The sequence below is a fragment of the Pollicipes pollicipes genome, unplaced genomic scaffold (assembly GCF_011947565.3).
Source record: "Pollicipes pollicipes isolate AB1234 unplaced genomic scaffold, Ppol_2.1 Scaffold_6138;HRSCAF=7277_pilon_pilon_pilon, whole genome shotgun sequence".
In the NCBI taxonomy this organism is placed as follows: Eukaryota; Metazoa; Arthropoda; class Thecostraca; order Pollicipedomorpha; family Pollicipedidae; genus Pollicipes; species Pollicipes pollicipes.
The window spans coordinates 11,830,483-11,836,482 of NW_023596818.1; positions in this window are offsets into that span (position 1 = coordinate 11,830,483).

Consider the following 6,000-nt stretch of genomic DNA (forward strand, 5'->3'; position numbering starts at 1 on the left):
TTCTTACCGTAAAGTAATGACGTCACTTGAAGTTCTACGTAGTAGTCATTGGTCAATGTGGTCAATTACTGTTGCATCAGAGACGCACTCAGAGCGTAACGTGCCGTACCACGCCCAAGAGAGTAGGAGTTGCCGGACCCAGGAATAACTCAGGACGACTTGGGGCAGGTATATCACCGCACAGAGTCGGTTGAGGCCGAAGCAGGGAACGACCCGTAACATGCCACAAACCCGACTCCCACCGCATGACTGGCTGGAGATCTCGTGGTGGTCGAGGGATCCAGATACCACCCCTTGGACCAAGCGACTCTAAGGGGGAATCAAAAGTGAGGGCTCTTTGGTTGGGGCACCGCGAATAAAAATGGCCACACTAAGTGAGAAGTGCCAAGGGTATTTTTTCGTCATTTTCCAAAAGACATTTCGAAGGCACTTCTGGGCTTACAGGGGCCTGAGTCTCTCGACTCTTGCCGCCATTCAACTTTCAGGGTCGTATCAAGGCGTCCCGCCCGCAGAGCAGGGCACTCTTATGTCATCCAGAGCGACTCTTGCGCCAGATACCAGGGAAGATGAAAGCCTCGATAGCGTTCAGAGACCATCAGCACCGAATATTCCGCTGTGAGCCTGAGCCCTGGGAGTCCACTTCCCAACCAGGGACAAGGTCAGGCCCGCTATTGTCACTAAGGGCCTGTTGCATTGGTGGGGGCCCAAGGGAGCCTCGGTTGTCGGCCAGGAGCTCACAGCGCCCCGACAGGATATTTAACGTCGGCGGGGGGCCCCGAGTCGGTCAGGGGCGCATTTACTGAACAGAAACAAGACGGGACACTTATGTCAGGGAGCCTCTTAGGCTGATCGGGGCTCTGATAATGAAATGAGATCAGATCGATGAGATTAATGGAAGGGTCAAAAATGAGAGGACGGAACGGTTTTTGTGTCTGTCAGCGGCTCGCGTGCCGAACGGGGAGAGCCTCCGCCCCGTTTCACCCAGGAACCTTAGTTGACCTGAAGCCCCTGCACCAAATTACTAGACTCCTTATGCCGACAAGGAGTCCCTTGGCGTCAGCGACGGCCCCCTGCGTCGATCCGGGGCCAACTGCCCTGGTCAGAACGCCCTGCATGGGGAAGTATACAGATGTACGCTGTATCCCCTGAGGACATCCGGATCGACCAGGAACCTCTGATCCTGTGTCGCCAGAAGGGCAGCGAGTGTCCGTTGCAGAGGCAGACTGTCTGAGGCAGGAGTCCCGCGTTGGGACGGAAGAACCCTTCAACAACTGACCGGGAAAAGGTAATGTGCACCCGTAGCGTTCTACCCACGCGGACCCTCGCCTGAGAATAGCATGGGGGTTCTTAAGTGTCCAAATAAGCTGGATCGGAACGGGTTAAACAATTTGTAGTGACATGACCAGCACATGCCTGCATGAGGGCGCTATCCTTTGAGAGCACCACTTAGTGAAAAGAAACAAAGCAGATAAAATGGTCTTAAGCTCGAGAGCTCAAGAGCTCGAGAGATTATCTTTAGGAGCGAAACTACTGACGCTCGGCACTGAAGCCTCCATCGAACCGAGCGGCGCTGGCTGTCCCAGCAACACCAGGTGGCGGGCTCGAGAGCGAACGTACATCAAGAAATGCTCTCAAGAGCCTTTCAAAATCAATTCGAACGGCTCAACAGATAGACATAGCATATACAGTTTTAATGTGCCATTTTGAGATTGATCGGTTCAACTGAGTGAGCAGATCAGATTGATTGCAGATGATCCGATTAATTACAGATTAATTACATGAAAGATAAGGTGACCAGAACTGATCTGCAATTAAAAATTGAACACATTATCACTGATCGGGTCTTAAACAAATCACAAAGCTGGCGCTCTGACCAAGTGAACTATCGGAGGGACGAGCTAAAGGATGTTTTAGGACGGGGTGGTAAAGTGTAGTTCGACTTTTTATTGGTAACTTGGTTGTACCACAAAAAGAGATACTAGAGGATGAAATCAACGCGCTTGGTGCGGTGTGCTAGAGAGTGACAGGAATATTGGGGTTGTCACCGTCGTCTTTGGGGCTTTAAGGCGCACTCAGCTGCTGAGGTTATATGGCGCCGCCTGCCTCTTACCCTGGCAGGAAGGGCGGGCACCGCATGGATTCGGGTGTGGTATTGATCGATTTTTGCGAACATATCTGACCGAGAGCACAGTTCCCAAAAGCCAAGTACTCTCCATATAACTAACAGTTTGTTGATAGCGTCGCTTATCTACTAACGCGTGTTACACTGAAGCCCGTTTATTTTCAAGATAAGAACTCCCAACTCAAAACGTCGACTCACCAATAATTCATGGCCCTCCTTGCTAATACCAACTCCCAACACGTGCCAAAGCTTTGGTCTGGCCATTCGTTAATACGGCCACTCCGGTTGACCGCCCGGTCGCCCGCCTGCACCTACTCAGCTACGCCGGCTGCCGGCGCAACGACAGCTGGCACGGTAGCCAGACCACCGGAGCTTCCGCAAAGTAGAGTCGGCGCCCGTCAGCCGGCGCTAGCAGTACACCGCGTCCGCTGGACTACTTTAGACGATTATGCATCGGAGCACTGGCCGCCTTCTGCACAGCAGCATCCTAGCTAAGTTGCGTTGTGTGGTGCAAGATCGAATACTAAAGTCCGTGAGAAAAACGGTGCCTGAAGCCGGACGAAGTACATAGCTTTAACAACGACCGATAACAACGATAGGAAGAGACACTGCGGGCAAACCTAGACGTTTGCATGGAACGAAAACACAGGATTCATACACTGCCAATATTCAATACTTATCTAGCCCGCGCAGATTAAGCATCTGTCGCTGCATGACAGACGCGCCGCTCTCGCGACGTCCGACCGTCCTAGTAGTGGGCGTATCTCCGGCCGACCTGGTGGCCGCCAGCGTCATGGCAGGCGGCGAGCTGGCTGCCAACGATCCACCAGCCACCAGCTCCGCAGGCGTAGACACGCCGGAGGGAGAGCCGCCCGCCAGCACAGCAGCAGCCGGCGCCGCGCCAGCAGCCACCATCCCCGCAGACTTAGACACGCCGGACGAAGAGCCACCCGCCAGCACAGCAGTAGCTGGCGCCGCGCCAACAGCTACCAGCTCTGCAGGCGTAGACACACCGGACGGAGAGCCATCCGCCAGCACAGCAGCAGCCGGCGCCGCGCCAGCAGCCGTCAGCTCCGCAGGCGTAGACGCGCCGGACGGAGAGCCATCCGCCAGCACAGCAGCAGCCGGCGCCGCGCCAGCAGCCGTCAGCTCCGCAGGCGCAGACACGCCGGACGGAGAGCCAGCCGCCAGCACAGCAGCAGCCGGCGCCGCGCCAGCAGCCGTCAGCTCCGCAGGCGTAGACGCGCCGGACGGAGAGCCATCCGCCAGCACAGCAGCAGCCGGCGCCGCGCCAGCAGTCACCAGCTCCGCAGACGGTAGACACGCCGGACGGAGAGCCAGCCGCCAGCACAGCAGCAGCCGGCGCCGCGCCAGCAGCCGCCACATCAACACACGCCGGCCCGGGTGACGAGGCTCGAGACCGCAACGTAGGTTTCAAGCACCGGGCCACCGGGCGCCCCGCCCTGCGCGGCTAGCCGGCGCAGCAGCGGAGGGTCGCTGGGCGCCAGGGCTTCCGGCGCCCGACCCCGATGGTCCTGGGTGCGCCTCTGCAGAGCCGGCACGTCTGGCTGCAGACGGCACCTGAGGCGTCCCACGCGTGATGCTGGTCAGCTGCTTTGTGGAGTAGATCCTGACGGGTGAGGAATATGAAAATCTCCTGAACACGGGGATGCCGCTCTTTGTGAACGTTGTCAAAATTTTCTGGTCCCGCCTGAGCTGGAGAAATTCTTTGTAGATGGCCTAGTTGTTTTTTTGTATTAGATTCATTTAGGCACACCCTTTTCCTGATATCCATTTCTCTTTTCAGTTTTGTTCGCTCTTCGAAAAGCTCGTTGCGTAATTTCCTGTTCTTGAAGGCGCGCATCACAATATTATTTCTCAGCAAGCGGTGCATGACGGAAAAATCGTCTCTCCTGATGGTCGTGACCGCGAAACATTCACGTAGCACTGAAATGGTCATGCCCTTAGCATCTCCCCCCGGCGCTGCTTACCGAAACATTCACTTGCCATGATTAGGTTTGCAGAACGACTGTGACGTTCAAACTCTTCAAAATGATTAACGTACGCATCAAGCAGTTTTTTGCATTCGTTCAGGCCTTTTTCTAATCTTTCGATACGCCGATCTCGTTCAAAGACTGCGCTTTCCAGTTTCCAAATTTAGTCTCGTATGGCGACAGCTTTGTCACAATTTTACCCCAAGGGTTGACACAGCGTTACTGATGAATAAATCTATAATTGCGTCTAAGTCTTCCAAAATGTCCCATGTCTTTCCACTAACATATGGCTGTTGCGACGATGTTGTTCGTTTTCTTTTGGTCTTGAACACTGATCAATCGAATCAATAATGTTATCAATTTGCCGACGGAGCGCTGCCTTTTGTGCTCCATGGCGGATGACGGATGTGCAGGCCCTTCTACATCGCTGAGTGCAGACTCCGAGGCCGACATTCTCGTGGATCCCCGTCCGTTGTCACAACAATCTCACATAACACGTCACGAGCCGCGCACCACGGACTCGAGTTAGCCGACACTTACATAGCCCACACCAAGACTATGATCTGCTTAGCTCTGAATGCCATGGAAACAAATGCTTTCTGGCGGTCATCCTATGGGCCCAAATCAAGCAGTGTACCAACCGTAGCTGAACGATTACAAGGCACGGCAAGGGGAAGCGGTAGGTCAAAATACCAACGCAAATAGCTGCATTCCCGACCAGCATCTGGGTATGAACATCTGCGTGCCTATAAATGCATCGTGCGATATCATGAGTAACATTTGTACGACTTACCTGCTTGGAAGTTATCGCCATGATAGGCACTAGCTGCAGCTATGCCTCCAACCGTGCTCTAGAAGTACTCAAGTCCCTTCTCTTAATATGCGTTTCCGGTATGCGGCATGTGGCACGAGACAAAAACAACTATAGATATCTGGGGGCAGTACGTAAGTTATTTCCAAAATTTAGGAGGGTGATAGCCTTATCTCCCAATATATCACAGGCCAACGTACAAATACAGCCTTAAACTGTCATCGTTGTGAGAAGAAACTTTGCATATGGTTATTGGAGAACGTTGCAAATGCGTTGGGTTACCAACACAGATCATCGGGGAGCAGGGACATAGTTTCGCAAAGGCGTTTGGGGGAGGCAACGCGTTTCGCAAACGCACTGCAAACGCTAAGAAGTGAAGAGTTATCCAACCTGTCCCCAAGATAGGCCAACAAACAGGTTTCTCTCCGGATTTTGCTCACTTTCTTCTGAAAGTTGGTAGCTGAAGCCCATGTTGGGGGGATGAAGCCCCTCTCAACTACAAAGGAAGCTACAACCCCGTCAGAGATACAAATATCAAACACATGGCACGAAGATCCGTGTTCCTTACAAGATCGCAGAACTCTCGGTCTCGTGAGGAAGGCGAGTTAAAACGGGCTTCACCCCGCGCAGCGTCTCAGAGTCGTCACAAATTATCGTGACTGTCAGGGTCCCAGCGAATCCCTTGAGCCATCGACGACCAGCAATCATCGAGCGTGGTTACCTCTGGCCGCTTAGAATCTCTCGCATAACAGGAGAGAACGATACCACTCAAGACATCCAGTCCTATGCGCGGCAGTCTCAGAGTACTGAATCAACTCGAAAAGTCAGTATCGGTGGTGTTCTCACACCTCACCCCTACGAGCAAAAGCGGTACACAAAAAAGACACACGAAAGAAAAAACAGTCCATGATCACTTAAATAGAAGGGGCTGCGACGAGTGACTTGAAATCTGGCGTGTTTCCGGACATCACGATCTCCTACAGCCCAACAGCATGAAACCAAAATGCATCTCAATGGCACCACGTTGTTCACCCGGTTGAGCTGGTTCGGACGCCCGTGACCGTCAGACGGTT